This window comes from Pollicipes pollicipes, unplaced genomic scaffold (genome assembly GCF_011947565.3).
Source record: "Pollicipes pollicipes isolate AB1234 unplaced genomic scaffold, Ppol_2.1 Scaffold_4881;HRSCAF=5763_pilon_pilon_pilon, whole genome shotgun sequence".
Classification (NCBI taxonomy): Eukaryota; Metazoa; Arthropoda; class Thecostraca; order Pollicipedomorpha; family Pollicipedidae; genus Pollicipes; species Pollicipes pollicipes.
In genome coordinates this window covers 8,262,251-8,272,383 of record NW_023596576.1, presented here as the reverse complement: position 1 = coordinate 8,272,383, position 10,133 = coordinate 8,262,251, and positions in this window count along the sequence as shown.

Sequence of the window (10,133 nt, the reverse complement as noted above, 5' to 3'; positions counted from 1 at the left end):
GACACTAAGGGGCATATGTAAATGTCCGGGGCCTGGGGGATTCGGCTACTCCAATTATTGTCTGGCTTGTGAGGTCTACAGGCCGCCTAGTGTCCCGTCTGGTCGCCACAGACGCTTATATGCATCCCATAATCATCTAAACTTTCGGGTCTTGTCAGCTGCTCAGGACCATTTTGACCGCCAGAGTCCCCTGCCACCGTGCAAGAGTCGTCATCGCCGCTCGTGGACACTTTTGGCAGCTAGTTGGTCCTCCTGCCTACTTATGTGTAATCTGGACCTCCAGGGACTCATCAAACGCCCAAGTCTCTCATTGTGCCCAGTTCCTCTCTGATCGCCCAGAGACCTGCCTAATCACTGAGGGGCCACTCTGGCCACTATGGAACCCTCCAGTCACTGAAATACCTGCATCTCTGCATGGTCAGCGCCCCTTGCCGTTCAGAGACCTTCAGCTGCTCGTTGGACGTCTGGCTAACTGCGTATTTTTAGTAGTAATATATGGGGTATATGGCTACTACCCCCGTAGTAATATACTCCACATATTGCCACGGGATAGCCCTACGGGGTAGCTCTGCCCATAAAGAGCCCTCCGGCCTTGGACATGTCCTTCTGGGTGCTCAGAACTCCACGGGCTGCTCAGGACCTCTAGGCGTTCAGAGCCCGGCACATTTCCAATACCCTCTGCATGCTCTTGGTCCCTTTTAAGGCGGCCAGTGGCACGACGCTGCAGACGACTTTTTGGGCAAGCAGGAGTGGCTGTCCGCAGTTGGGAGGCTGTAGAGTCTCCATCAGTTTGGAGGACCTTCGGGTCGTGTCCGCGACGCTCTCTGTGCTCCGGTGAGCTCCGCCCACCAGCGTCGTTCATCGGACCATCACCATTGTGCATGGCCCGGTGTGTCCGCCGGTCGCCCGCGTTCAAGGAAGTGTCAACACCTCTGGGGCATGCTTAAAGAAGCATGTTCTGGTGAGACCTCAGGACTGGTTACGTCTAATATCAGCAGTGGGTAGCGTCACTGCAGTACCGTCAAGACATAATAAGAATATCAAATGGACTTTTTTAGTCCAAATTACGCTGTTCACGCTTCGCAACAGCACTACGCTTCTTTCCTGCAGTCGTGACCGCCGCTGCCGTGACAACCACTGTGCGCACCTCTACTTATGCAAACAAGAGAACGTTTGTGACCGGCTCAGTGGGCAAGAGCCTGCTATTGAGAATTTGGTTGGTTGGAGTTTAAACCAGTGTCACATGGATCATGTGATGCTACCATTTCCAAACCCAGAATGTACCTCGAAAAGAGCCGCTATGGTAAACGCCATGGGGGAGAAATGAAAAAAAACATTGTGTAGCGTTTCGTTGAATTCGTGGGATCTTAGCTTCATGTCCGCATTTTTCTCGTAAATAGTGTTTCCAACTTTCCTAGCATTTCTTACACAAACATTTTAACACCTAAGAGTGTTGCAAAGATTGCAGGACACACACATTGGATAAATCAAAGCAAATGCAATGCATTGCTTGTAAAGTGGTGGGGAGGGAGTCAATGACATTGCTCCCGCAGGGTCAGCTGCTTCAACCCGAAATTTTGAGTTGTTCAGAAGGATTTCGAGAAAACTGGTACTACTGATCAATCGTACGCGTCCGATGTAACAATAAGTGAGAAGGACAACAAGGTGGGATGCTCCCTTTAAGACGGCCAGATCCTGCGAGTATCGATGCGTGGCGGCCTCCGCTCGTTAGTGGGCTCCGTCCTACAGTATAGCAACTTACGCGGAGATGAACCGGCCCTCGGTCGCAAGAGTGGACTGAGAACAGAGCAAAACGTGCTTGTCAAATGCTCTTTACAGGTAGTTCAGTGTTTATGCAAGTTCTTGCAGAACATTGCACGTGTATTTGCTGGACCCTGTCTGCATCAAGACACACCCGAGTGTGCTTGGTGACAACTACTGTGTAGCCTGCGTTATTGCGGCTGGTGATAGACTAAGCTGGATTTTGAAAATATTTTGGCATGTTCACTGACCGGAGGCCGTAACTTCAAAAATTGCCGTTAAAAAGATACTGTACACTTTGACTTGAAGCTGCAGCATTTGTCGCAGTTTGAGCGGCAATGGAATATTGTTTTATCGACTTGTTCTTATGATCCAAACGGGACATCGTTTTTATGACCCGTCGAAACTACTGCCGATCCTAGTTGGCTTTCGTTGTCATTGGAGTTTTACAACGCACTGAGCTGCGGGGCCATATGGCGTCTCCTGTCTCTCGCCACGCCATGACAGGTGGGCACCATGGGAGAACCGAAGCCCGTATTCCTGGTTTCCCCAGACGGGCGGCTTTACCACTGCGCGATCAGACCCCCTAGCAACCGATGTTATGGCCGTTTTTACATAGAGAATCGACATGCTCGTTGCTGATTTCAAGCCGATGAAGTGGGCGTTCGGGAACCATTTATTTAATTTTCTTTAACACAGGCAGCGGCGAATTCTTGATTTCGTGAAAGCGTGGGGGGGGGGGGTACGCGACATGCTGGGGGCAACTGCAACAAGTGTACAGCTTCGCACATTCTGATCTCATAATTTTTGCGTGTCTAGCTGGAGTTTAAACTGTCAATATTTGGTCGCTTACATGCTAATAAGCGCCATAAACCGGGAACGTCATCTCAGTGGCAGAAATTCGGGATAAGTCAGGTTTTGGGGGGCAAATCCAGTCAACTTTATAATTAGCTGAGCCCACCAAACCGATTGTAAAAAACACCCGAGGTATTTGTGTGCTGCCAATGACGCCTTTGTGCCATATCCCCGATCAGCGATTATTGCCACCGCAACCATCACAAATCAAACGACCACACATCTTTCGGCACAGCTGATATTCCGAATTTACTGGCACTGAGCCTTCACTAAAGCTCATGTTAGCCGAGTCAAGGCAGTGTGGCAAGAAAGTGATCGAGCAGGTAACACCAACGCAAGTCCCTACAACGCGCAATCATGGGTAACGAGCGCGGCCGTTCTGTGTAACATAAGCCGCTGCATAAGTATCAAAATCGCCATTGTGGTGTTCAAGCGTCCACACTTTAACAGGAGGCGCCACAAGCTGATAAACTCCTGTCAAATGTGCGCCTTGGTGGACGCACCCCTGACCCGCAAGGCGGCCACCTCAACACCCATGGGCCCCTTCATCTCTTCTGTGGGGCACAACGTGGCAGTCTCTCCTAATGCAACTAACTTCTGGGCCGCGAGTTTCCCGATTCCTACTATGACCGAAGTCAAAACCCTGGAGGCATGTTTGGTCCTGCTGCTCCCTTTTGGCAGGAAGGGGCGCTTTTTAAGCCTCTCCGACGGGTCCGAACCGCCCGCCACATTTTTGGGAGCTTTCATTCCCCACCACGGAAAGGTGGTGCCTCACGAGAGGCAAGGTGAATGTTAGATTGTTGGAAAATCCAATGCATAGAACGCCTGTTTGCCACTCGTAAATAATCAGTCATTACCTCATGGTCCACACTCAATTAAAGAGCTAGTAAGTTGTACCACCAGCAGATCTAACACAATTTATAGGTACCGATGTATCATGTGAAGACCACCTAACTTACTGGCCACAAGTTTAGCTTCGCCAGCCATACAACACTGCGATGCTCCAAAGCGTATCACGAACGACAAACTCTGAATGGCGTAACACGAGGGGTTGTGTCACCTTGGGACACGGCGACTAGTCCGAGGCAGCCAGTTACGACATCTATCTGCTTCACACGAACATCGGGCACGCATTCAACGCAAACGTGAGCAAACCGACGGTGGATTGCGGTAGACTTGATGGCAAGGACAACAAAGATGAGATAGCAAAATACGAAAAGAATGCAAAGCTCCACGAAAGCAATTTGTCACGTGTAATTAGCTGTAATTAGCTGTAATTAGCTGAGCCCACCAAACCGATTGTAAAAAGGGAACAACCCTGAATATTTTTGTTTTTGTTTTTGTTTTTGTGTTTTTTTGTTGTTGTTTTTTGCCATTCTCAGCATAGCGAGAGAAGGAAATATGGTCGTCGCGCCGGGATCAGAATATTGATTATGACTGCGTCCAACGCGCATCCAATGTCAGTGTTCTCAGATGAGCTTTGGCCCTGGGCCTCACATTAGTGACCTTTAAATCCCCCATAGCAAACCGCGGAGTTCACCCACCTCCCCCTCTCAGTGAAAACTCGATTTCCCGGCAGCTTATCACCGACCAGATCTTTGAAACAGTTCGGGCAGAGATAGGTGGATACATGCATTCTGCGTGGGCCAGGGTTCTAAGATAAGGCAGCTCTTCTAAATAAAAATAAAATGAACCAAAACAAGTGAGAAGCCACTTTTGACAACCAGACAGGCATGACGGGGCAGACGGGTCCGCAAAATTTATAGCGTACCATAGAACAACTTGCATGTTCTCGATCGTAGTCGCTGTGTCCACTTGTCAGCTGGAATTCGACTGGCATAGATGAATGCCGAAATTTGGCAAGGATAGGACGGCAAGAAATTTGGCAACAGGTGCTTTTCATGCTTGTGACGGTTCTGCTGGATTTCATTCTGATTGGCTCGAGATTATGAACAGCTGAGAACGCAAGCAAGATAACATAAATGGGAACAGCTTAACATGTGTACCCTCCTTGGCTTTCACCATCCGTGCACGCTTCCTTTGGCTGTTGTGTGTCGTCCTGTCGATTTTTTTACAGCGCAGCTCTTTATGGTCTGATAGAATAATAACCCATCCTTTTTATACTCGCCCACCGTCATTAGAAGGGCAATTTGTTGGTGACTGGATCTTTTTGGACATGCACATGGATCTAACCCATTGCGGTGGAGCTTCATTGTGCACAAAACTCGCCGGTGGCACAAGCCGATGCAGTCATGACATTCCGATTTTGCGATGACCCCAAGTGTGTGGTTTTCTACTTCGTGACCCTCAGCTCAAATGGGGCGCAGCTCAAACATATTCCCTGAAAACCGATCTCAGCACGCCGCAGACGTGCCAAACGTTTTGCGTGGCGTAGAACAGCATCGACACGTTGTCGGTGCTATTTGTACCTGCCCACCTGAAATTTTTCCCGTCAGCATTTGTCACGAGAAAATAGGACGAGAAAAATGTCATCAAGCCAGTCCGGCCATTGCAGACACTGTGCTGCCATCTGGTGGTCTGTCGCGAGACTGTGGTTGACTACCTGCGGTGGCGTTAATGGCTGTGGTGAACTGTCTTCCAAAAAATCATAAGCCGAACAATCCAGTTCTCCCATCGCATCCATGTGTGGAAGCCCCTTAGACAAGCTGTTATGGTCTCTCAGGAACATTATAATTAAGGTTTTTGCCCTGATTCCTGTTCACCTGCCTAACACAGAGTAGTAGGGTAGAGTGGGGTGAGTTGCATCATGTCCATGTACGTAGTGTCAGGGAGATTTTTTCCAAATCTGTACGATAGATGACAGTATCTAACCACTCAGCTGCCGCACAGCAGCTCACTCTACCATTCAGCATGCGTTCGGTCGCATACGTACGTGCGTCTTGGGATGGGTGCGACAACTACGTGTTTTGCATAGCGTCGAAAACTATAGTTGTTGATGCTGATTGAGGGCTTACGGCATGATTAGACCAATCTGAATACTACCTTGAGTGGTGGGGGCAATATATGTGCCGCATATGCTGTCAAAGGTGTGGTGTTTGCCTACCAAGGACTTTTGGGGTGACGCGAACTTTGTTGCAAGATGTCGGGCGGTACATGCATCACCTGTGCATGAGGTATGTTGTATCACTGTTGCAAAGTGCTGACAGTATGCCATTGCCTGACTTGCTGTCAATGATTGCTTCACAAGATTGTCATGGCTCATCGTCATTCAGAACAGAAGTTGACGCTTACATTACTTATGTTGACCCATAATTTTCACCTGAACAACCGAAACGGATGTGGCAGCGGTTGTAAAACAAACACGGATTGATAAAAATGGAAAAATGTCGTAATCACAAAGAATCACGGAACAGCACAGGCGAGCGTATTTGGCCTACATGTCGTAACGCATTCAGGTTGCTTGTGAAGCAACTTACTCTGTGACGATAACAACATAAGCACAACTTACCTCACCATGTAACACATTTTACGTCAGGGTGGGGCAAAAGTCTCATTTGGAAGCAGGTTATCCAGAAGTCATTTACCAAGAAACCAAGATGTGCTTAAGTGAAACGTGTTTTTCAAAGTTTTACTGCTGCACGTAAAGCTGAGGATTATAGCTGTCTGCAGGTATAATAGTCTTAGTCTTGTCCTGACTACTTAAAGCAGGACGGGTTCAGAGTAAAAATATTGATACATCTCTCCCTACTGCTCCCTTTCTAAATACAGTGAAGGGCGAATTTTTTCGGCCAAGCTCCCCAGGTCGAAGCCTCCACCGAAGCTTCTTCACGACGGAGGCGGAAAACTGCACATCACGCATTTCACGATAGCGTAAAAAGAAACATTTCGCAACGCGAAAGGGACGCCTGCTACCAGACCACCCAAATCACGTGACCGGAGTCATGCCCTCAACAATAGTGTTCTTATTTTGGGTTTGGCATTTTGCTGGTGGAAATCGTTTCCAAAGTACATGATCATGGTAGGATTCCGTTTGGGGAAAGTTGGAGCATTTTTGCGGTCATCCCAATTTCTCAGTGCCAGCTTGGATCAAACGGTTTTGAAATACCCGGTCTGCGTCATCAGCCATCCTATGATTACGACTGTCAACTTCGTTTAATTGACTTCTTTTCATGTAATTTTTTGTTACCCGCGCCTGTCTGAAAATTGGCATGAGTAATGACAGTGGATGAAGCGGGACGGCTCAGCTAGATGGCCATCCCCCGTAGCCAGCCTGGCTGATTCAAGGTCGGCGGCGAGCGAGCGTTTATTCACGCAGAGTCGAGCGAACGTTGACCCCCGCCAAATGCTGGATGAGTGGCGGCCGAAGGCCATGTCGAAAGGGGGAAGGAAGGGGGGGGGGGAGAATGGGAGCAGAATGGGAGGAGAATGAGAAGAGAATGGAGGGAAGGGAATTGGGGGAGCCTCCTTCACCTCTCCTCCATGCCGGCGTCCAGCGTATGCAACCATAATCGGGCCCGTATGAATCAATCATATGTGAATAGATTTTATGGTGACATGTTTCACAATTTGTCAAAACGCTTAGGTAAGGAGAAGCATATCATGGTGTTAGTTGTACTAAAAACTAGCATCCATCCTTACTGCCAGGGGTGTCACCTTCAAAGATCCTTTGTGGACTCAGCCAAAAAGGTTTACCTAACATACCCCCAAAACCTGATTTCTCTCCGGATTTCTGCCACTGGTTTGCGTCCCCGATGTTGAAATAGTAAATTCTCTTAAAATCTCGTAGATTCAAAATATTTTCCTGCGGAAAAATGACATGAAAAATGCGTGAATGAAAAGAAATGACAAAAAGTGTGTAATGGCATGATTTGCGATATTATATGATCTTGGAACGAATTTGGATGTACAGATGCACAATATTATTTGACATACGAATGAATTGATCTGAGATGAATTAAGACATTCATATCAGCGACTCATGTTCACATTTAATCCCTAAAACTAGAAGCATGTTTTTTATCCTTGACAATACACATACGAACAGATTTAGGGGGAGGAAATTGGAGGACGCTGCTCATAGTCAGAATTTTCCAAGGCAGTTCAGTATTCCCATTGATTACACCATACGTTATGTTACTTATAAGCAATTATCATCTTATATTTAATCACAATTATTGCATTATATGGATCTGATTTATAAAGAATATTTTATATAAAATCCATTCATCAAATGACCCTTTCGGATTTGCAGTCCAGCACGTCATATCAAAATAGTACAGAAAAGCTCATCGCCTGACGCATATGCATTTGAATACAAAATAAAACACACGGTTGCTATCATAAGTGCTGCAAACACCATGTGCACGAATAAAGACACTACAAACGTGTAAGGATAATAATGGCATGTGAGCATGCAGGTGTATCAGCCATAAGATCGCCACATCTCAGGTCTTCTTTCCAGCTGCTCACTTCACTCACGGCACGCTTGAAGGCGGAAAGGGTACGACCATTAGAGCGAGCGTACACCGCGACGGTAACGGGGCGATGCTTGGCTGGGTGTTCCATTCTAACCACCGAACTGGATAGCACAGGTTTGTCTATCTTTAATCCCTCAGGGAGCCAGGGAGCGATAGAGGGGTGGTCAAAAATGAGCTGCCTCTTAATCGGCCAACGTGTTTTCCAACAACGAAGCTCACTCCCAAACTTATAGTAAACCAATTGAAGACCAGTTGCATGTCAGCCCGCAACACGAGAAAGGGCTATTGGTGCAATATAACAAAGCAAAGAGGACTGCTGCAGCTGTGATGGAGTGCATCGATCCCTTTGACCAAGAGTGCCAGAGAACACAGCGCTTTGAGGTGCATCCGTTCAGAAACAACAATTTGCACGATCTTCTGGAAGTAGGGGATGTCCTATGCACCTGTTCCAGGGCTACTATGCCGACGGGTGTTAGATGCCTTCAGCCAGAAACCACAAGCTGCACAGTCCACTTAAAGCGGACAACGAAATCCGCACATTGCGAGAAACTTGATGTCGGGGAATTTCTCCGGTCTGGAGTCACCAATGATACCGCCAGATCACGACCTGCCGTCAGCCAGCGCGGCACATGCGGTGCTACCCGAGCCAAAGGAGATTAGCAACAACGGTGCTGTGGATTACCAACAACGAGTTTGTACAGACCAGCTGACATTAAGAGGGCACCGAATTACTGGAATGTGTTGAAGAGGTGAACACAGCAATAACAGCTCTCTCAACGTGTCACTTGATCGCAAACGCTAAGCGTTCACTAATGATGCTTGAAAGCGCCTTTTAAGAAAAAAAGAGCTCGATCATTTCGTACTTTTTCGCTCAATTTCGCTCATTTTGCGGAAACTGACCCGCTTCAGGTTCAAAATCCTATTCAGGGATTCCGTGGGGATACAGCACAAGCAACAGAGCATCCGTTTGTCGAGTATATGAGTGTGAAAGATCGTGAGGAAATGGAGGCCCATTTTTTGCGTGATAGGCAGTCGTACGCGGCACGAGACCGAGCTGGTACACACATTTCAAAGACGCTCGTTGAAATGCTGGAACAGGAACCAGCTCATTCCAAAACATTTTAAAACCCCTGTTTGAGTTTAATTTGACTCGTATTCACCTTTTAAATTTAGAACTTAGAACTCCGAAACAATTCCCATTTTGCCTACTGATTAGGTCCCCAATATACCGATAAATATGACCCCCGGAACCTCTGCTAAAACAAATTTCAGCCGGACTGTACTCAGCACTTCTTTGCAGCATGACACGGAAAAGATCTGTGACCGTGTTGGCGAGGCAGTGAAGAAGCTCATCGCGCGAGGCGGATTTTATTTGTTATTTATCACATGATTTTTGTGTGTAAAATTAAGTTCAACAAACTCCCAGTTTCATAAACCAGAGATGCATTACAGTGTCAACTAGCTTTTCAACTAGTTGAGTTCCTGATATTTTAAAGCTCACCCTGATGCATGTGGGGGGGGGGGGCAATGTCACCCCTGAAGGCTTTCCGGGGATATCTCTGGCGTGTCGTGTGATCATCTAAATTTTTGAGAGATTATGTGGCTTTGTCAGCCATTGCGCTTGTTTTTGCTTTAAAAGTGTGTCTGGCATTTCCAAGAAGCGGCGATTTTTTAGGAACCCTGCACAGCGATCCACGGCCCGCGTGCGGCGCTTGACTAATCCGCCGATCACGCGCAGCGCGCCGGAATTGTCACATAAACGGAATGCTATATCATGATCGTGTATTCAAAACACACGGAACTAGATACCAACATGCTCAGATTGAGACAATGAATACTGCTGTGTAAATTTCATGTTGATGCCTGGTATGGTTACGTAAATATTGGAATCAAAGTCTGAAATAGCGCGATTTCACAAAAGGTTTATACTTGACCAAACATACTAGGGTTAAATATTGAGCTAGCACCTTACAACTTGTTACCAGTTGCGAGACCTGCTTGAGGACAGACCACATGTATTTTTTGTCGAGGTTCCACCTTCCTCAGTTTGGAACGACACGGAAGTGGTCGCATCGATCT